The 23,760-nt window shown below is 42.4% G+C and overlaps 1 pseudogene; it reads left to right on the forward strand.

Annotated features, from left to right (window-relative positions):
• The first annotated feature begins 11,628 nt into the window (after positions 1 to 11,628).
• On the forward strand, positions 11,629 to 22,954 carry LOC115799241 (leukocyte elastase inhibitor-like; annotated as a pseudogene).
• The last annotated feature ends 806 nt before the right edge of the window (positions 22,955 to 23,760 follow it).

The following is a 23,760-nucleotide window of genomic DNA, read 5'->3' on the forward strand; positions in this document are numbered from 1 at the left end:
TCTCTACTTCTGACTGCAATAAATAGCCTTCCCTTCATATGCACTGTGTAAAAGCCTGCCTGTCCTGCAGAGCTAATTAAAATGTGGGATGGTGCCAAGGGACATCTGGTCACCCTAGTCACGAGCGTAAATTTCGCATCTCTTTGGTTTTTGCTGCAGGCTGTGTGATGCTGCAAGTACTTATTAAAGCCAGTATTTGGTATTTAAATTAAGACATGAATCTGGCACATTATACGTGCATTTTCAGTATGGCAGACCTGTGTAAAAGCTCTTATAGATGCAAAAAAGAAAGATTGGTGAGAAAAGACATGCAGAGACCAATTAGAAGGTCAGTGGATTGACCCCTGACTCCTGCACCCCAGGTGTGTTTTAGATAAAAGTGCTTAGGTATACATAAAAGCACTGAAAGTGCATATCTGAACATTGCACTAGTTTAAAACAATGAATCCCCCAAAATTACTAATATTCAATGTTACGTCTCAAGGTCGAGGGGAAAGCAGGGCATAACATGGAGCGCTGCTCCCCCACTCCAACCACACCCAAGAAAAGCCAGCAATACTATTGTGGTATGTATTATGCAGCAGTTTATTTGCCTCAGAGGTGAGCAGTGCCAAAACAACAAACAAAACAGTGCTAATTGTGCCTAATCTGACCTACAAAACAAAAGACAGGTGTCTTACCTGGGCTCCTACCCATAAACATGAGTAAACTGGAATAGAAACAAAATATGGCTTCTCCCTCCCACATACCTGCTGCAGTGCTAAATATTTACAGTGGCTATCAATCACAGGTTACTATTTCCAAATCTATGTACAACACTTATGAACTAGTACCAGTTGCAGTCAAGACTAGCACACACAGATGAACACACTCAAAGCACAGGCAGACAGTGGTTCAGCTGTGTATGTGTGTGTGTGTGTGTGTGTGTGTGTGTGTGTGCATTTGCTTTTGTAATCCTTTTTGTTCAGATTGGAGTGTTTGAGGAAGCAGGCAGCAGATTAACATACAACCAAGTAAAATAGTGAGTGTAAAATTATAATTCTGCCAACAAAGAGCTTTTAAATCCACTACGCAAAGATGTTATCTTGATTAGATGTGAATGATTGATCAGAATCTCAAAGTGTGGCATTGATTGGTACTGAGTTGTGTGTTGTTCTTGTGATGTATTTGTAGAATAGAATATAAAACAATAAAATAAGTGCATACATATAATAATGAAGATGGTGAATATTGCACTTGTAATATTGGATATTACACAATATAGGAGTGACAGATATTGTTCAGTATGAATAATATAATATTGCACAGAGATGTGGGTATTGCACAGTTAGAGTGGGTGAGTGTGATTTGTGTTTATTATGTTAGCCTGAAAGAAGAATCAGTGACATTAGCTGACTTTGCTGGAGTGAATTCAGTGTTTCATCTGTAGTTTCAGGACTTCTTCATACAAATCAGGAAACATTACAAAGCAGAGCTGGAGCCTGTGGACTTCAGAACCAGGTCTGAGGAAGTCAGGATCAATATCAACCACTGGGTGGAGAAACAGACTCAAGGTGGAGTACACACACTGATGTATGTCTTTGTAGGTTCACGGTCATTCAGCTCATAGTAGCCTGGAGCTTCTTCAGCGATCATGTGATTATGCACATGAACAATAGTGGGTCACAACCACCTCCAGGGGACTACACCCACTGGGGTTCAAATACCTGGGTCTCTCCACCTTTTGGTTTGAGAACTGAAGAAGCCTTTTGGATAAGTGGTGAAAGGCTTTTTTTATTCCTTTTCCTGGTCACACCGTGTGACCAGGAAAAGGAATAAAAAACAACTTTTGTATCCCTGCTTCTATCTTGTAATATATACAGACTATTGGTCAATGTGGGTTTACCACCATAGAACGTTTCCATATACTCTGCTGAGGAATAATTTCTTCAGGCTTTACTAATGATCACACAATATACTCTGACACTGTTAAAACATCGGTTTTAAATCCCACCATGTTCCTACAAAGGCTGAAAGAGTGTGTGAGTCCATCATGTTTTCATAGATTTGTGGATGAAAACGTCTCATAGTTTCCATGTGGTTTTAATGTGGTCACCAGGTAAACTCAAAGATATGGTTGGAGAAACTGTGCTGAGTGAACTGACCCGGCTGGTGCTGGTCAATGCCATCTACTTGAAAGGCACCTGGAATGAACCATTCCTGAGGATTCAAACTCATGATGCTGAGTTTAGACTCAACAAGGTAAAACTGCACATGGAAACAGTGAATACTGTCTATGACATGCAGAGGTGGGAAGTAACGAAATACAAATACTTCCTGAATACTGTTAGGAATAACATTACTAATCATAAAAGGGGACCAGACTCTCCTCATAATCCACAGACACTCCCACCTTCTCAGGACCAGACTGAAGACAGAGACGGACTGGAAGGAAAGCAAGAACTTTGTTCTCATTTCCATTTCTCAGCTCCACAGTCCTGACGAACAGGCCACAATCTGTGAGGATCCATGACGTCTCCTCCTCTCCCATCATCCTGTATACATATGACTACCCAGCAAAACACCCTGGGTGTCATATTGTAAAGTCTGCAGATGACACAGCAGTGGTCAGATGCAACGCTAACAACGATGAGTCCAGCAGGAGGTGGGACACCTGGTGGGTTGGTGCATCAATGTGACAAAAACAAAGGAGATGATTGTGAGCTTCAGAAGAGTCAGACACCCCCTCTCTTTGGGCTGTCTGGATGATTCTTCCAAACATCACCACAGTGTGCTTGTTTTCCATCATCAGACAGGATGAGATTAGGATGAGCTGTACCAGGATCAAGAATCACATCCACTGCATACTGCTGGACCCTCTTCAGCCACATGGCATTTATAATTTATGACTTTGTATATCATGTGTAAAATTCATTATGGTAAAAGCCTGTAAAGACGTGACTCTAATGTCAACTACAAGCTATAAGAGGAAGAACCTGCATGCTGGTTTAGATGGAAGAGCAAAGCAAGAGAAACCAGCAGCTACCTGTCCAAAGTGTGCACATAATTCAGAGCTGCTCTGAGAAACCGCTCAATCCACTCCATAGGACTACCAATGTCAACCCTCAGAGAATAGTAGTGACATCTGTTTAATGGGAATATACACTGTGAAAATATAGCGATTATAAGGCAAACTAAAAACACACAGCTGTAAGAGGTAAACACGATGGCAGAGGTCATTTATGGCACTCACTGACTGACCACCTCATGCTGCTATTCTGGTAAAACACAGGGGCTGAGCTGACACAGGGTTTATACAGGAATCCTAGAGTTCAATTTACTACCTTTTACTACCTATTTTTACTACCTCTACAATATTTCTACTACCAGCACGAAATCGAGCAGGAGCCTTTTTTGGGGCGGCGGTAGATTAAAAGCACAAAGCCATGTAAGTTGATAGCCCATCTCTCACCGAAGACAACTTTATCCCACTTACTTGAAGGTGTAACTGTGACTTTGTCTAAGACCTCATATACATTAATATTTCAAACACATTTCAAGAAGACTCGGGAAAGTTGTTTTTTTAAGAATATAAACAAAATGCAATGAAATTCAAGTTTCACAAGCCGATGATTTATTTTCCAGTAGAATATTTTCCAGTAGAATATTGGAATACTGGTTTGCTGCTGAGGTGTGACAGCAATACTTGTGCTCGTAGCTGATGAGGTTGCAGTTGCAGTGCTTTGTGTAGCACCAGAAAACAAAATAGGGATCTGCTCCCCACGCGCAAATCTGCTGCTGGTGAATGGTGGATACTCGGTGTGATTTGATCGCCGTCACACGTCCAGGTCAAATTTATATTTTTTCTGCACACTTTACAAAACACCTCTCGATCATTCCCCATGACCGGCTTAACCCACTGGGGTCCAGGGTATATTTGGCCATTTTTGACTGCTTTTGTTTTTAGCTTTATAGTTGACCTTAGAAACTGTTTGTCATGGTGGCCGACGGAAAACGGACCCAGATGCAGAGGCAACAGTTCACAGAAAACAGAGTCTTTATTTCAAAAATAACTGCAAACAGGGAAAACAGGGGAGAGTGGAAAGAGCAGGGGAGAATCTGAAAAGAAAAACGAACAGGGTCAGGCAGGAAATTAACTAAAAAAGGTGATGGTCGGGGGGAAGGTAAGGTGGTTTATTCTGAACTCAGGTTTTACGGTCTGGTCGGGGATGAGGCTGGCGAGTGAGTCAGGGCGGGGTTGTCCGAGGGGCAGGCAGGCAGAAGCAGATGAAGGCAGGGGAGCAGGGCTGAGTGGATGGATTCCGGAGTGGTGGTGGCTGGAATCGCTGCTCACAGGTAAGGTAGAAAGGAATCCAGAGCAGGGAAACGAAGGCTGGTACACCAGGGAGGATTACTAAACAGGAGGAAGGCAAAGCTGGTAAGTACAAATATGAATATCTAGAGAATGAACCTTAACTAGTTTTACTTTGAGTAGTCTGGTTACTACCACAAAGAGCAGAGAAACAATCTGGCGGCGAGTCAGCGTCTCAGCCCCTCCTAAATACTCCCAACCTTGATGAGCAACAGGAAACAGCTGCCTGCCCCAACGGACCACCTGGAAGACTGAAAACACTCCCAACCACATGGCCCGCCCTGACCATGACACTGTTTACCTTGCCTTGTTTAGTATCATTTTTTGTGTGTGACTGTATAGTTATTCTTTCATTTTCACATACTGTATTAACACATTGGACTTATAATCACATGAAAACATAAAATCCAAGTAGATAAAAAGTTAGATTTTTTTTTTACTGTAAAAATCACAAACATGCTTAATGAATTATTTTTTCAATTAAAATGCAAATATAAGTTGTAAATTTTCAGAACTTGTCTAAAAATATAGTAAATAATAAATAAACAACTATTCACAATAAAATGCAGGAAAGGCCTCAGGCATTTTCCTGTACAACTATTTGCAGAGCAATCAGGTCTCAGATTAAGATGCTAGACAAATTATTTATGCCGCCTCAAAAAACAGTTTCTGTCCTCCACAAGACTGAGGGGCCCATCACAGGCAAAACTTGCCAGTAATGTTGTGTCTTTTACCACTTTTTCACTTGCTCCCCAGCAGCCAAATGCACCCAAATGCATCGTGTTACCGCATAATTTTCTGATCGGTTGATATGGTGCATTTTTCCACCAATAGGAAAGGGGTTGTCGGGAATTGTTTTGTTTTTATTAGGAAGCAGTTCCTGTTAGCGAAACTCACGTTTTTGCCGTTTGTTTCAGCACAAAATGCGCATCGAAGATGAGGACAATATACAGGAAAACGCATGGCATAAATTATTGGGCATAACTCTGGTTTTACTTGGTCTATCAATGTAATTTAAAAACTGGTGTGTAGTTTGAAGTCTGCACTTTGGATTCATGGCAGCAGCATCCCGATGCTATGTCATCTCAAATTGGCGATGTCATTTTGACGTGCCAGCGCGTCCGTGGACTCCAGAGTATGGCAAGCCATTAAGATCATAATTTGCCACTATTCTAACGCATTTATTAAATTATGACCTTAATGGCTTGCCATAGCATTTTCCCATGATGAGGTGGAAAATGACTCCGCGCATGCGCACAGCAGAACAGACAGTGGACCCAATTGAGTCTATCAACATCAGCTCAGGTCCTGATGAGTAGTTATATTTCTATACAGATTTTATAGTTAAATGAATGCCCTCCTGCAGGCCCACCACCCGCAGGAGGTGTCGTAGGGGTCGGGTGCAATGTGTGTTGGGCGGTGGCCGAGGGCGGAGGCCCTGGCGGACTGATCCCCGGCTATCGAAACTGGCTGTTGGGACATGGAATGTCACCTCTCTGGTGGGGAAGGAGCCTGAGCTAGTGCGTGAGGTTGAGAGATACCAGCTAGACATAGTTGGGCTCACCTCAACGCATGGCCTGGGCTCTGGAACCAGTCTCCTGGAGAAGGGCTGGACTCTGTTCCAGTCTGGAGTTGCCCTCGGTGAGAGGCGGCGAGCTGGGGTGGGTATTCTTGTATCCCCCCGGCTTGCTGCCTGTACGTCGGAGTTTTCACCGGTGGACGAGAGGGTAGTTTCCCTGCGCCTTCGGGCTGGGGACCGGGTCCTGACTGTTGTTTGCGCTTATGCGCCGAATGACAGTTCAGGGTACCCACCCTTTTTGGAGTTGCTGGGTGGGGTGCTGGAGAGTGCTCCATCTGGTGACTCCATAGTCTTGCTGGGAGACTTCAACGCTCACGTGGGCAATGACAGTGAGACCTGGAGGGGCGTGATTGGGAGGAACGGCCTGCCCGATCTGAACCCGAATGGTGTTTTGTTATTGGACTTCTGTGCAAACCACAGTTTGTCCATAACAAACACCGTGTTCGAACACAAGGATGTCCATAAGTGCACATGGCACCAGGACACCCTAGGTCGCAGGTCGATGATCGATTTTGTAATCGTATCATCAGATCTGCGGCCGTATGTTCTGGACACTCGGGTGAAGAGAGGAGCTGAGCTGTCAACTGATCACCACCTGGTGGTGAGTTGGATCAGGTGGCGGGGGAAGATGCTGGACAGACCTGGCACACCTAAACGTATTGTGAGGGTGCGCTGGGAACGCCTGGCAGAAGCCCCAGTCCGGGAGATCTTCAACTCCCACCTCCGGCAGAACTTCGACAGCATTCCGAGGGAGGCTGAGGACATTGAGTCCGAATGGACCATGTTCCGCACCTCCATTGTTGAGGCTGCTGCTCAGAGCTGTGGCTGCAAGGGGGTTGGTGCCTGTCGTGGTGGTAACCCCCGAACCAGATGGTGGTCACCGGAGGTGAAGGGAGCCATCAAGCTGAAGAAAGAGTCCTATCGGGCTTGGTTAGCCTGTGGGACTCCGGAGGCAGCTGACAGGTATCGACAGGCCAAGCGGAATGCAGCTCGGGTAGTGGCCAAAGCAAAAACTCGGGTGTGGGAGGAGTTCGGTGAGGCTATGGAAAAAGACTTTCGGACGGCATCGAAGCGATTCTGGCAAACCGTCAGGCGACTCAGGAGGGGAAAGCAGTGCTTCACTCACACTGTTTATAGTGCGGGGGGGGGTGCTGCTGACTTCAACTGAGGCTATAGTCGGACGGTGGAAGGAATACTTCGAGGACCTTCTGAATCCCACTGACACGCCTTCTGTAGTGGAAGCAGAGTCTGGGGATGAGGGGGATGACTTGACCATCACTGGGGGTGAGGTCACTGAGGTAGTTAAACAACTCCTTGGTGGCAGAGCCCCTGGGGTGGACGAGATTCGCCCTGAGTTCCTGAAGGCTCTGGATGTTGTAGGGCTGTCTTGGTTGACACGCCTCTGCAACATCGCGTGGAGATCTGGGGCAGTGCCATTGGATTGGCAGACCGGGGTGGTGGTCCCCATCTTTAAGAAGGGAGACCGGAGGGTGTGCTCCAACTTTCGGGGGAGCACACTCCTCAGCCTCCCCGGTAAGGTCTATGCCAGGGTGCTGGAAAGGAGGGTGCGTCCGTTAGTCGAACCTCGGATTCAGGAGGAACAATGCGGTTTTCGTCCTGGTCGTGGAACGCTGGACCAGCTCTTTATCCTCTCAAGGATATTCGAGTGGGCGTGGGAGTTTGCCCAACCAGTCTACATGTGCTTTGTGGACTTGGAGAAGGCATTCGACCGTGTTCCTCGGGGTGTTCTTTGGGAGGTTCTGCGGGAGTATGGGGTGTCTGGCCCATTGTTGCGGGCCATTCAGTCCTTGTACAACCACAGTGAGAGCTTGGTCCGTATAGCCGGTAATAAGTCGGATTTGTTTCCTGTGGGTGTTGGACTCCGTCAGGGCTGCCCTTTGTCACCGATTCTGTTCATAATTTTTATGGACAGAATTTCTAGGCGTAGCCAGGTGGCGGAAGGCTTCTTCCTTGGTGGCCTCAGAGTCTCATCTCTGCTTTTTGCAGATGATGCGGTTCTGTTGGCTTCATCAGGGGGGGGCCTCCAGCTCGCAGTGGAACGGTTCGCAGCCGAGTGTGAAGCGGCTGGCATGAGAATCAGCACCTCTAAGTCTGAGGCCATGGTCCTCAGCCGGAAAAGGGTGGAGTGCCATCTCCGGCTCAGGAACGAGTTCTTGCCTCAAGTGGAGGAGTTCAAGTATCTCGGGGGCTTGTTCACGAGTGATGGGCGAAGGGAACGGGAGATCGACAGGCGGATCGGGGCTGCTTCTGCAGTGATGCGGACGCTGCACCGGTCCGTCGTGGTGAAGAGGGAGCTTAGCGTAAAAGCGAAGCTCTCGATTTACCGGTCGATCTACGTTCCTACCCTCACCTATGGTCACGAGCTTTGGGTAGTGACCGAAAGAATAAGATCGCGAATACAAGCGGCAGAAATGAGTTTCCTTCGAAGGGTGGCTGGCCTCTCCCTTAGAGATAAGGTGAGGAGTGCGGCCATCCGGGAGGGGCTCAGAGTAGAGCCGCTGCTCCTCCACATCGAAAGGAGCCAGTTGAGGTGGCTCGGGCATCTGATTAGGATGCCTCCTGGCCGCCTCCTGGGTGAGGTGTTCCGGGCATGTCCCACCGGGAAGAGGCCCCGTGGTAGACCCAGGACACGCTGGAGAGATTATGTATCTCGGCTGGCCTGGGAACGCCTTGGGGTCCCTCCGGATGAGCTGGAGGAGGTGGCTGGGGAGAGGGAAGCTTGGGCTTCTCTGCTTAGGCTTCTGCCCCCGCAACCCGGCCCCGGATAAGCGGAAGAAAATGGATGGATGGATGGATGAACTTAAAACAAAGAGTCTGCATCAATGGAAAAGTCAAAATATGTTGAAGGGGTGATGAAAAATTTACTACCAAGTCAAATTCTGTTTGTTACCTTTTACTACCTTTTAATAGCCTTAATTTGAGCTCATTTAATTCACTACCTTTTACTACCCCGCAGAAACCCTGTAGTTGTAGTTCACTACAATACAGAGTAAGCTAACTCAAATTTTACTGAAATAACAGCTGCTTACAATAACAGTACCATGCCCGATTAAGTTTAGAATTTCCAATACTTTATCAGTAATAAGCCATTATTTTACAAGCAGTTTTAAATTGTGTCTGGTGCGCCCCCATCCCACTGGAAGAACTGGGGATAATGCTATCACATTACATCCACGTTAGCTAGCGAGCTAAGACAGAGAGCGTGTGTGGACAAAGCTAAGATGACGCTCAGTGAAAGGGTCTCTGGCTTACCGCAGGAGTCCAGATATCCTTCTCTGTCCGGAAATGTGTTTACTACAGACATAGAGCCCAATTTGTGATTGCCCTGTTGCTGTTTACCCGCTGCCATGTCTGAAGAAAGCACGAGAGGGCGCCATAACATCCTTTATATTATACGAAATGTAATTCAGCAATAAATAAATAAATAAAACAACAACAAAACAAAAACCCGAAAGCAACCAAACAAAAAAAAATGTTATACGGCAGTGCATGCATCTAGTAAGGGTCCCTACTCCAATCTCATTGTACATCCTGTATAATGACAATAAAGGCATTCCATTCAGTTCTATTTTAGCTAGGCCCTCTTATGCTACCTAAGCCCGCTTCAGACTATAAGCGAGACATATACAGTGCCCTCCATAATTATTGGAACAAAGACACAATTTTTTTTAGTTTTGCCTCTGTACACCACCATATTGGATTGTAATTCAAACAATCACTATGTGACAAAACTGCAGGCCTTCAGCTTTAATTCAAGGGATTTTATAAAAATATAGCATCAACTGTTTAAGAATTAAAGCCATTTTTATACACAGTTCCTGATTTTCAGAGGTTCAAAAGCAATGGGACAAACTAACATAAATTTAAATATAAAGTCTTTTAATAGCTGGATAAAACAAACATTTTCAGCCAATGTCTGCCTGAAGTTTAGAACCCATGGACATCACCAAATGTTGTGTTTCCTCCCTTGAGTTGCTCCACTGGGCCTTTACTGCAGCCACCTTGATTTGCTGCTTATTTGTGGGTCTCTCTGCATTCAGTTTTATCTTCACTAACTGAAAATCATGCTCTGTTGGACTGAGAACAGATGTCTGACTTGACCATTGAAGAAGTTCGCATTTCTTTTCTTTCTTTCTTTCCTTTTTTTTCTTTATTTGCAAATATTAACTTTACAAAAACATAACTTGACAACAAATGTTGGGGGAAAAACCCAGCAAAACAAAACAAACACAAAGAAACCAGAAGCTGCCATCTAAGTACAATTAAATAATAAATAGCACTCCTAAAGTTAAAAAAAAAAAAAAACAAACTTCAGCAGAGAAACCTGCTACCTGCCTTACGTACCACTGGTTATGCCACATTGTGTCAAAAAGAGTCTCCAAGTTTTGTCAGATCTCTCTGGTATATTGCAGTCATCCATCTGCAGTTTTTCCATTTGGAGACTGGACACCATCTCTTTGAGCCAGAGTGTGAAACAGGGCGCATTTGCAGTTTGCTTTGGGTCATTATCCATTTGCACTGTGAAGCTTCATCTAATAAGTTTTGCAGCATTTGGCTGAATCTGAGCAGAGCATCGTACACTTCACAATTTATCCTGATACTTCTATCAGCAGTCACATCAAGAAATACAAAGGGCTGAGAGAAGAGCTAGAGAGGACGTGGAAGATGAAGGTAACAGCGGTCTCATAGAAGTAGCTGATGTGATTCTTGGAACAAGCTGAATGACTTCACAGCTGGTTTCTGAATGTCATTGAACTTGCCAGATTAGTTGGCACACAATCAGATAAGCCTCCTAACTTTGAGAAGTCCACTTTGACTAATCGTACAGCAAATTCTAAACCAATTCAGAGCTATTTTTGTTTTACAAAGTACAAAGTAATTGGTGTGGTTGGTGATGGTTAAGGAGTTCCCTAATTTACTGACTGAGTATTGTGGTGACTAACTGCAAAAGAAATTTTGCACTTTGTCGTCTTTGTCATCATGTGGTAGATTTAGAAAAATAATAAATTGAGGGCTCACAGACAATCCAAATATTTTGAGTGCAAACATACAGCAGACTACTTTCAAATAACATCTTTTGGAGCCCTTCCATTTTTTTGATCAAATACTTTATGATCAGTTTAAAAGAGAACCTCTTCAACATCTTTAGTAATTATCTCTTGGAACTGTTGTCCTATGAGTTTCTCCAGATGTCAGCTTTTGGTTTTTAATTTTGTCTCAGCAGTATGTCTCATCTATGAGACATACTGCTGCATGTGGGAAAAAAGGCCCACATATCTTTGCAGCTGATGGCTAATAGCTTAATTTGCACAGCATAACAAACACACATCACCATCCCAGACTTTAATAAACAAAGAACAATTTGTATGCAGACTGTATGTTTCTGGAGATTATTAAATCAACTATGACACTGCACTTGCACTTTGTCTTCTTCTTAGCATTCTTTTATTCATCTATCTATCCCTATTCTGTTCAGTGTAAAGTGAGATTGTTAGGAAACTCGTCCAAAACACACCCACTGGCACACCCAATGGCAGTAGACATGTTTCACTAATGGGTGTGAACTCTTCATTATTTCTCAAGCTGAAGTTACCCACTTGAGCCTGGGTGTGTCAGAGCTGACTTAAACACCGTGTCATTTAACTGAAAGAGTTTCTGCCAATAAATATTGGACATGGCTCAATATTACTGTAGCTTGATGACAAGAAAGATAACAGAGAAAGGTAACAGTCAGACGTTGTGCGACTAAGTTCTTCATTGATATCCTTCGATGCAGATTATCAGGATCGACAGAGACTCAAAGGTAAGTAATTAGATCAGAGTGAAAATGGATATTTGTCTACAGTCATGGCCAGATGCTTTGGCAGTGGCACAAATTTTGCATTTTATACATTTTGCCACTTCAGTTTTTATTTAGATTATTCTTTACATGTTTCCAATATAATGAAGAACAATCATGAGTATTATTTCTAAGGCTTTTATTGGCCAGTTTCAGTGTTGACCCTTCTTCTTCCTACCTTCTGAAATTCCCCTTGGCATCAGTGTCTGGGACAGATCCTGACTGATGGTGATCCACTCACACCTTATCAGTGCTCCAAGTTCCCTCTTTCTAAGGATTGACCATAGATTCTAAATTGGATTAAGAGAGTTTCCTAAAACAGTTAATTTGATGATCTCCAGATCACTTAGTTATCACTTTGCCTTTTGTGCCACAAAATTGCTCCTGGATTGTTGGTCTTTGGGGACATTTTTAGTAGGTCAATCTTTAAAAGAGTGGACAAGCAGAGGCTCACAAACTGTGATTAACTTGGAGCGCTGACAAGGCGAGATCACCATCAGTCAGGATTTGGCCCAGGAAGGCCTGGGTTCGATTCCACCTTGGCCCAGGTGGAATCCCTCCCTCTCTGTGTGGAGTTTGCATGTTCTCCCCGTGTCTGTGTGGTTTTTCTCCGGGTACTCCGGTTTCCTCCCACAGTCCAAAGACATGCACTTCTGGGGTTAGGTTAATTGGAAACTCTAAATTGCCCATAGGTATGAACGTGAATGTGTGGATGTTGTCTGTCTCTCTGTGTTGGCCCTGCGACAGGCTGGCGACCTGCCTCTCGCCCTGTGTCAGCTGGGATAGGCTCCAGCCCCCCCGCAAACCTGAACAGGATAAGCAGAAGTGAATGGATGGATGGATGGATCATAAATACATGTACAAAATAATCTAAATAAGGAGCTGAAGTGATAAAGTGTATGAGCAACAAAATTTGTGCCACTTACAAATCCTTTGACCGTGGCTGTAGATATTGCAGGAAAGGGGAACACTGGCATGTTGGAAAAGTAAAAACTAGCAGTGGAAATTTGAGTGCTTACATATTCTGGTAAAATTTTACAAGGGCATGCAGTATGTCTGTAAAATACTGTATTTTTCTAGTGTGATTTTACTTGAGTGTGAAAAAATCTGTATTTAGCTGCTTATCAGAATCACTCTTATCTTCTGATCTTCCATATCTGCACCTACATTTGGGATGGAAGAAATACATTTCTGCCAGCTTTAACTTTCAAGTAATTTCAGTTTAATCATCTTTCTTTTCTTTTTCAGACACAATGGCATCATCAGTCCCTTTATCCAAGGCTTGCACCACCTTCTGTCTGGCTATGCAGAAAAAGCTGAGTGAGGAGGACAACACTGCAAATATCTTCTTCTCCCCGATCAGCATCTCTTCAGCCCTGGCTATGGTGATGCTGGGGGCGCAGGGCAACACGGCCACACAGATGTCAGAGGTAGCGTATGCACATGTTGTGAAATCTATTCTCATGCTGACACACCCATTTGGACCACAGTGTCTGTACAGGCATGCTTTCAAATATAATGGGAAATCTGTAAATCTGGTTCATCATTGTGCTGGAATTTTGTTTAAGTACTGGATGAAAAGAAGAGGGTGTTGTTTCAGGTGTCCAGGTTACTGAGTGCACAGTACACTGAAATTCTTGATGATGTATGAAAAATTTCAAGGAGATTAAAAGCAGATTAATTTATATTAAATGGCATATAATAGATCTCAATATTTTAATAAATTTGTATTAGAGATGACAGGAAGGTTTGGGCACAGTTTCCGATGGAAAATTCTAACAGGCAGAGTGTGGTGTGACAGGAGAAAGTGTCTGTGTAGGCAATCATTACTCACTTGGTTTCCCGGTGTCCACGAAAGTAGTAGGGAGTGCTTCTGTTGGCTGAGATCCAGGAGAAGGAATAATTCCACTGCACTGTGAAAGATGGCATAAAACAGGAGATTATGGGTTTGAATCTCAGTCTGGACAAGCCTCCGATTAGCTGCTGGAATTAGACGTACAAGAACAGAAAGGTTTTTCTCTTATTTAATTTAATGACACTCAAGTATTCTTGACTTAAATACAAGTTGATCTGGACAGTTATCAAGAATGACCTAAGTTAAACTATAATAGGGTCTTAAACTTTTATAAACTTTTCTTGAAAAAAAAATATTAAAGCAGCGAAGCCAGAAAGCAGTGAAATGTTCCCGTCTTAAACTGGTAAATTTAAGAGATGGAAAGTGACAGTTTTCTTTACCCTACTCTACTTTACTTCACATTTTAAAAGTGTTGTAGTACTCGAGATGGGTCTTGGTCTCGAGACCGCTTTATGACTGCATTTGGTCTCCGTCTTGTACTCTACAGTACTTTACTTCCCATTTTAAAGACCAATATTGTAGTTTTTACCACAGTAAGTGTTCTCTATAGTTCCACCCCACTTGTCAGATTTAGACTTTGCATTATTAACATTTGATAAACAAATAAAACATGTATTTATATTGATTATATGGCTCAATGTTATGGGTGAACTAAATTAAACTTGTAATAGTTTAATATAGTATTCAACATACAGAAAATATAGTTTAAACCCATATATTCCTCTTTAATAGTTTATAGGCCATTATAGGCTCATAGGCTCCAGAATGGAATGGAAGGATGGATGATGTTTTACTTGTAAAGGTCTACTTGCACTGCATGGTGGTGCTATTTTACTGCAGCAGTGAACTGGATACTAATAAATTGTTACAACATTGTTCTGTGCAAGCCAAGAAACTGCAGATGGTAATACAGGAATGTGAATTACAGAATTCCATCAACTGCATTTGGAGTCATTATGATTTGTTTATAAAGGCTGGTTTGGCTCACATTCATAACCATGTGTTGAATTATAATTAGAGGGGAAATTGCTTTGTTACAGATACTGAATTAAAATATAAAGATATGTATATGTAAACTGTAATATATATATATATATATATATATATATATATATATATATATATATATATATATATATATATATATATATGGGGGCTACTTTAGTCAGCTAATTACTGCAGAATATTTTGGACAGCGCTTCACAGCACCCTGCAAAAGAAACCCAAGAGTTTCTCAGGGAAAGAAATTAAACATTTCCTCAATGGCCAATTCAGTCACCAGAATTAAAGCTGAAAGACTGCACTGTGGTGGTGCACAGAGGCAAAATTAACTGTCAATGTCCAAATACTTATGGATCTGCCTCAGAGTCTTCCGCTGCAAGAAGAGTGTGTCCATGCATGCCTCCCAGGCTGCTGAGAATTGTCAGTTCACTAGTTACCAGACAGCAGATCTGCAGTGCTTTTGTACAACATATTATGCCAATGCCCCTCCAAATTTAACCTAAAATTTAATACGTTTTTGTTATGTATATTTCCAAAAGAGAGGCAGGTCACCACAAGGTATCTGTTCAAACAAATTCCTGTCCAGCTAAACACTAGTAACACAATCACACAAGCAAACCATGAAAACACCAGCTGTGATCCCTTTGTTTAACTGAAAGAAAAACTCCTCTCTCACAGGTCCTCGGCTTCTCTGAGGTAGGAGAACCAAAGCCAAAAGAAACACAGCAAGAGATGCAGTCATCGATGGTGACGCCGATCCAGACGCCGATGCAGACGCGGACGCAAATGCAGACGCAGACACAGCAGCAAACCAGACTGCCAAGCTATCTGCGCAAGGTGGTAACAAAGCCTACCAGTATGGATGACTAACGGCAGGGCAGGGAAAGGTTTTTTGCTCCAAAGTATCTCACATCTAATTTCCCACCACTTTGCTCATTAATTTCCAACACCTGGCTGCAAATGAATTTGCAGAAAAAAAGCAGATTTATGCAACAGGTGGAAAACTCAGTGTCTACACCATCAACAAAAGCATCGCATGCTGCATGTTCTAAATGTTTTACTTAAATTAAATAGAATATTGAGATGATGGGTAATTGTAAGCTAGTATATTAATATTATACATAGTTGTCTTTCATCTGTCTTTTGCTCGATGTGGCTTTGTAACATGTGGGTTTTCTCTGACTGCTCACAGTGTCTGAAGCCTGAGGCTGGTGAGGATGATGTTCACGCCGCATTTGCCAAACTACTAACTGAGCTGAATAAGGCTGATGCTCCGTATTCCCTCAGTCTTGCCAACAGACTTTACGGGGAACAGTCCTATGAGTTTGTCAAGGTGTGTGTGAGGAAACTTGTTGTTAACCAGACTTAACTGATTAATTGCTGCAGTGAGTCACTGCAGCCCTGTTATTAGGTATGTAGATAAATATCTCCCAAATATTTCTTAAGCCCAAACTGTTACTCCCTGCTGGCTGGATCATGACTTACAAAATTTAGTACATTAACACCAATTTAATTAAGATTTTTTTTTTTTTTTTAATTAAAACACCAAATGTATATCACATACATGCCAATATAAACCATACAAAGTTGCACTTAAACAATACTAATAGACCTTCTTGGAGAAGCTGTCACCTCCTTATTTAGTCAAAGCTTCCCTACTCACAAACTGTGTATTTTTCCTTGCTGGTTAATTAAATTGGCAGTTGAGCTTTTCGCTAAAATCTTGTGCTTGATTGGTTAGTTCAAACTTCAGCTGTATCCAAAGTACTGGAAATATGATAACACAATGACATACTGAGCTTAACTTGATTGAAATGTCGCTTCTCTAGCTTTTGATTCTGTTTAAAGTGACTTAGTTTTACAATTACAGGAATTTTTAAATAACACCAAAAGTACTACAAGGCTGAGCTCGAGTCTGTGGACTTTAAAGGCAATCCAGAGAAGGCCAGGGTCCACATTAACAGCTGGGTGGAGAAGCAGACAAAAGGTAAGCTAATGGACTCATGAGATCAGCAACTGAATCCAAGCCCTCTTCATAAACCTTAACTTCAGCACTTCATTCTTCAGTAAACCCCTGAACATAATCAAGGCCGTGTGTTGCCATAATGTATTTTGGGAAATCATTTATAAATATGTACACATAATTTCTAGGAGACAGTAGCTATAGTTAGGCTGCCCTTTTTCTTACATTGTCCCAGACATCTGGTTCACATTGATGTCGCTGATTGCAAACTAGTTTATCTGTATCCATCTAACTTAAAAAGGAAGACACCCTTTTGGGAAATATGAGGATGACGCAGCCCGAATAAGCATGCTGCGTGCGACTGAACACAACACATCTGGGCCCTATTCCAGGAAGCATGTTCAGCAAATTCTGAGTTGAAAATAAACTCTGAGTTGATCAACTCTGAAATCGATAACTGAGTTTCCCGTTCCAGAATCGCTGATTAAAGTCAGTTCAATCAACTCTGAGTATGCGCGTGCACGATATAAGGAAAGAAAGCCATCATCAATGGAGCTCCGATACAAGGATTCACCGTGGCAACGAGCATCCTCTATTTTAATCCAGTGGATCGAGGATTTTACTCCGTATTGAGCGGGACGTCAGCGCGTCCGCCAGATCTGCGCTGTAAACTAACACAAGTAAATGGACCGAACTTCATTTATTTATTTATTTTATTTTATTTTATTTTATTTTTTTGGTAAAATTATGTCACTGTGTTGGTGGTATGGTGACGGCTTGTAAAGACATTGTTTTAGGAGCACTATGTTTGACTGACTCCAGGAAGAGTAGCTGTAATTGTTACAGCTAATGGAGATCAAAATAAAATAAAAAAAAAAAAAAAATAAAAAAAAGCGCCTTTCTACAAAGTTCTTTAAGTTAATGCGTCTCATTCATACGTTCACGATGATATTCTGGGAAAGTGAGAGGCACCAAAAATAACGTAACTTTCTCTGATCATTATAAATGTTAAATACTCCACGTATGTTAGGGTGCAGGCATCAGACCAGCCTATGTATTTCTAATGTTTTTCTGTTACCAATGTTGTGACACTGTTACTGTAATCCTGTCTACAATAACCAGATCCTGACATGTAGATATAACATCTGCAGCTTTTAGGAATTTGAAAAAACAAATATTTATTTTCAGTCATTTAAAAAAAAAAAATTAAATTAAATTAAGACACAGCAATAGACACTGATCTACTGAAACGTTATTGGTACTTCCGCCATGCAAATACTGTGAATGAATACATTTTAATCATTAATGTCAAGTGGTAGCAATGGAACGCACCATTTAAACTACTTTGTGTAAAAAAGATTCGAACGTTCTGTGGCGCCCTATCAAAGGCAGTTAAGGTTGGAGCTGTAGTAGTAACTTTGTATCTGACACGTTTTCACTAAACTCGGTCGTTAGGACGCAGCATTCAGTAAACACAGACACTCAGCGTGAGTTTCCAGTTTGAAAGTGTATTCAGCAAAACGATTTCTGACAGGTCCTACTTCCGGGGTTTGTGCCTAACAAAATAAAAACAGTTGACTGCAATAACGCCGTAACATTGGTTTGCGATTACATTTTCGACAAGACAGAGCCTCAGATTGCTGCCATGTCCAGAGGAACCAGCTTTCCAAGAAATGGTGAGGCTCCTCCTCAGTGGAGCACACGAGAACAGCGTCCTCCGCTTAATGAAATTGACCGCCTCCGGACGGAAAACCGCAACCTCCGAGAGAGCACTCACAAGCGGAAAGGACGCATCTATGGGCTCCTAGCAGAAAGGAGAGAATTGGTCCACTTAAATGAAGTTGACTCAATCACAACAAAAATGAAGCAACTTCAGGAAAGGAACAAAAAGCTGGAAGAGGAAAGCAAAAGTATGAAGGAACAAAACGTGAATGTGGAAGAGACATGGGACATAGCAAAACTGAAAGAGGCTCTCGTCCAAAGCAGAAGTCCAGCAAAGATGGACAAGGAATTTGTGATTAAGAAATATGCGGAAAAAATGCATGAAATGCTAAAGCAAAATTTTGTGAAGCGCCAGCAGAAGCAAGAATGGGAGAAAAGAAATCCAGCAAAGATGGACAAGGAATTTGTGATTAAGAAAGATGCGGAAGAAATGCATGAAATGCTAAAGCAAAATTTTGTGAAGCGCCAGCAGAAGCAAGAAGGGGAGAAAAGAAATCAAGAAATCAAGCAGAGGCAAGAAGTGGAGGATTATGAGGAACTGGTGAGGAAGCACCAAGAACTGGAGGCCAAACATGCAGAAATCCAGGAGAAAAACATGGAATGGGAGGAAAAATATAGGCAACTTGAAACAGAGCATAAGGGACTGGAGAGAAGAAAAGCAGCACTGCAGGAGGAGACCAAAGAAAACAGGCAGAAATACAGCGAGCTTGAAGAAAAATTCCAGGCAGTGGTTGAAGAGTTCGACAAATTCAGGGAGAAATGTAAAAACATTGAGGAGGAAAATGTCAAATTTGTGCTTGAAGTGGCAAATTTGGAGGAGAAGAACAGGGAGCTCGAGGAGCAACAAAAGAAAAAGAAAAAACGCTCCAAATTCTTCTGGTCCAAGTCAGGCGATGCAGAGGCTGAGAAAAAAGCCATGAAAGCTAAAGAAAAAGTGGATCAGGAAGAAGAAGCAGACAAGAAGAAAGGAGGTGGCTGGCGCTGGTTCACCAGATATAAGAAACATTCACGTGACAGAAGTGTGGAAGAAGCTGCTGGTGGCTCTGCTCAGGCTGGAGGACAGTAGTTTCCACCGTGATCCTCCCTCCACCTCCACCTTCACTCCTCCTTTCCTTTCTTCTCTCTCCCTCTCTGATCCCTCTCCCTTTCCTCTTTCTTTCTCTCTTCACTTCTCTTCTCGCTCCCTTTACGGGCAGCATGGAGGCTCAGTCATCAGCCTCACAGAAACCCTTCTCTGTCCACCAATTGTATATATTAAGCATTCAATAAATAAGCATAAAAAAAAAATCAAATTTTTTCTGAACGCGTCTTCTTTTCTGCAGAACTGCAACTGTAAAGCCTGTTTGTCTATAAACTGGAAACCAGTATTAGTGTTAGGACTGGGTAATAATAATAATCTCTTGTAACCTGGTAAAACAGCAAGTGTACTTTGAGGCTGTAGGGTTGAACTACCATCACCCAGGACCTCAAGTGGGAGCCCACCATCACCTCTGTCGTCAAAAAGGCCCAGCAGAGGATGTACTTCCTGCGGCAGTTGAAGAAATTCAACTTGCCAGCAAGGACCATGGTGCAGTTCTATACTGCCATCATTGAGTCCATCCTTACCTCCTCCATCACTGTGTGGTACGCTGGAGCCACCACTAGGGACAAACAGAGACTACAGCGCGTTGTGCACTCTGCTGAGAAGGTGATTGGCTGTAACCTCCCATCTCTCCAGGACCTGTACACCTCCAGGACACTGGGGCGTGCAGGTCGGATCACAGCCGACCACTCTCACCCTGGGCACAGACTTTTTGACCCTCTCCCCTCAGGCAGGAGGCTACGGTCCATACGGACCAGAACCTCCCGCCATAAGAACAGTTTCTTCCCCTCTGCTGTTGGACTCATGAACAATTACCCTAAGACTGTTACCACCACCCTCCACAAACGCTGATGACCCTATGTCTATGCACCTGTCTGATTGCACTGATGTACATATTAGTGGAATATAGTTTACATTCTTTTATCTTTTAATTAGTCTCTGCACTGTATATTTTGTAAGCTCTAATATCTCTGTATATTTGCAATTTGTATACTTGTATATTGTCTTATAGTTTTTATACTTATTTGTTTTTTGTTTTTTCTGTAAGCACGAAGTACCGCAGCAATTTCCTAATGCTGTGAACCTGTTCACCCATATGGCAATAAAAACCTTCTGATTCTGATTCTGATTGTTAAAAAGGAAGACACTTTTTTGGGAATTATGAGGATGACGCAGCACTTCTGACCTTTCAGCTGCCTGTAGAAAAGATATCAGTGATAAAGTTACTTTGGATGATAAATGATTTGTCACAAGGATAAAAATGTATACATCAGGCAAAAATAAGAGTCTGCCTTCCACAGTGTGCTTCTATGGATAAAACAATCTTCATTTCAGTGGCCTTAGATCACTTTAAAATGATCTCCACTGTAAGTCTATTCAGCATCGAGCAGCATCACTGCAGGGCTTTACTGTTCAGTTAAATGCAAGTAATGCAAGTCCAGCCAGTTTCCTGCTATTAATAAAACCATCACAGCAGTATGATGCTGTAAACAGCAGACCAGCTTCTTATAAGATTCAGTGACAGTGTGATACTCTATCAGGACAGGTGTTGGTATATTTCTACTTTGACTACATGTCTTTAACAGGTTTTTATTTTTCAGATCTGTATGGAATTAGCTGCTGTTGACACTTTAGCTTTATATTATCTTAAGTGTAGCAGGACATGTAAGAGTATGAACAATTCAGTGTTCATAGGACACTTTCCATGAGGGTTACAGCACTATGGTGCCACCTGCTGGAAATCAGACAAACTAGTTCTTGATCCCAGTTTAAAATCAATACTCAGTTCCCTGTTACAGAGGTCATAATATTTTTCTTTTTACAATAAAATAAAGTTAATCTCATGGTTTTAATAAATTCTCTTCACCAGAGAAGATCAAGAACTTGCTCGATCAGGACGCAGTGAATGGCCTGACGAAGATGGTTCTCGTGAGCGCCATTTACTTCAAAGGCAAATGGAACAAGCAGTTTGAGAAGGAGAGGACTGTTGATGTGCAGTTTCGATTGAACAAGGTAACAATGAAGAAAGGTGCACGGGATGGTGCAATTATACTTCACTCAGTCACCCTGAAGTTTATAGCAATACAGCAGAGCTGCTGATTTTGCTGGATGGGAAAGTAAAGGCTGGAGCTCTGAGGTGTCATGCTTTTAGCTTGATCTCTTTCTACAGTAGCTCTTTCCAGCAAAGGTGGAAAAACTGAAATATAGATGGAGTCTTCATTTAGGTTTGAGGACAAGGTACAATATTTCCATCTTTTTTCCTTAGTAAACACAACATTTCTGATAACCTGTAGGCTGGTCTGAGCTGCTTCTGTGAAAGCAGTTTAGTGGGTAGAGGCGCTCTCAGTTATACAAAACTATCTGCTGGTTAGACTAAAATCATGAAACAAATATCAAAGGGATTGTGGATTTTGAGAAAATGTCTGACTAAACAAGGAAAGCATTTATTCTGTCTCCTCTTGTCTTTAGAAAGTCACTAAGCCAGTGAAGATGATGCACCAGACAAGTAAATTTGCGTTTGCGTCCATTCCTGAGGCCAGCTGCAAGGTAACATTCATTATTTCCAACAGATTTCAATGAAACACATTAACAGTATTTCACCAGCGTGATCCGAGGAACGAGACTTTTCAGATGATTTTTCTTTTACCAAAAACCACTTGTTCTGGATTAGGAAGAAATATCATTTTAATATAGTGCAAAATGAAAACACAATGTTTTTGGACAGATTCTAGAGATGCCCTATAAAGGAAATGACCTCAGCATGCTCATATTCCTGCCTGATGACATCGAGGACGATACAACAGGCCTGCAAAAAGTAAGATGCACTTAAAAATACAGTAAATGTCCAATTATAAGCAGACAAGTTCGTGACACTGTGTCCACACAGCTGCAGAAGCTGCTGACCTATCAGAACTTCGTGGACTGGACGCATCCAGATAAGATGAGGCAAACTGAAGTTGAAGTGCAGCTCCCTCGATTCAAGATGGAGGAGAAATACGACTTGAAAAAGCTCCTGACAAGCATGGGAATGGAGGACGCGTTTGATAGCAGCAAGAGTAACTTCTCTGGTGAGACATATCGCACCAATGAGACAGAATCACCTGCACGGTTATGTTAAGAGCCCAGTGCAACTGAGCACACAAACAGTAAAGCATCATCTGTGTTAAAACAAACAAGATGACTGATTTCTCTTTTTCTTCATCTAATAGGAATGTCTCCAGCAAATGATCTGTTTGTGTCCAAAGTTGTCCACAAGGCTTTTGTGGATGTAAATGAAGAAGGAACTGAGGCTGCTGCTGCCACTGGGATTGCCATAGGGGTAACCTCTATAACGATTCCTGTTGAGTTCATTGCTGACCACCCCTTCCTTTTCTTCATCAGGCATAACATCACTAAGAATATTCTCTTTGTGGGACGGTTCTGTTCCCCCAAGTAAACACTATTTGACACTGACATGAATGAATTATAAGACATATATATAAAAGATTTTGTAAGGTAAGCCTAGCTTACACAAATGGATTAAAGATGTTTTGTTAAAACACCAAATACCTTGCTGTGTAGTCTTTATTCACTGTCGCACAAGGCAAAGCATTAAAGTCATGAAGTCTGCAGAGGAGCAGGAAATAAAAATATCCACAGCTTAATCCAGTTCAACTTCACCCATCGCTACCAGCATATTTCATGCAGGAAAGACAAAAAAAAGAAAAAAAAAAGTGCTAATGGGAGTGGGTGGGATTGGTTCAGGAATAACAAGGATTCTGCTGAGAGCAGTGCAGATTTGTGGCTCCAATACAAGCAGACCTGATGAGGGAGCTGTTACTGTACTGATAAAATAATGAAACTCTTCTGCCTCTGCCCTGGAGCAGCGCAGCAGATAAAAAAAAAAGAGAGAGAGAGGAGGCTGAGAGACTTTAGAGACTTCTGTGTTGTAGTTTCCATCATTTTCACCAAAATCTGAGAAGCTTACCTTTTTGGTAACTTGTAACTTTCCCTGATGGGTGTGGCATTTGATGGGGTAACTCTCTACTTCTGACTGCAATAAATAGCCTTCCCTTCATATGCACTGTGTAAAAGCCTGCCTGTCCTGCAGAGCTAATTAAAATGTGGGATGGTGCCAAGGGACATCTGGTCACCGTAGTCACGAGCGTAAATTTCGCATCTCTTTGGTTTTTGCTGCAGGCTGTGTGATGCTGCAGGTACTTATTAAAGCCAGTATTTGGTATTTAAATTAAGACATGAATCTGGCACATTATACGTGCATTTTCAGTATGGCAGACCTGTGTAAAAACTCTTATAGATGCAAAAAAGAAAGATTGGTGAGAAAAGACATGCAGAGACCAATTAGAA

The sequence above is a fragment of the Archocentrus centrarchus genome, chromosome 20 (assembly GCF_007364275.1).
Source record: "Archocentrus centrarchus isolate MPI-CPG fArcCen1 chromosome 20, fArcCen1, whole genome shotgun sequence".
Taxonomy (NCBI): domain Eukaryota; kingdom Metazoa; phylum Chordata; class Actinopteri; order Cichliformes; family Cichlidae; genus Archocentrus; species Archocentrus centrarchus.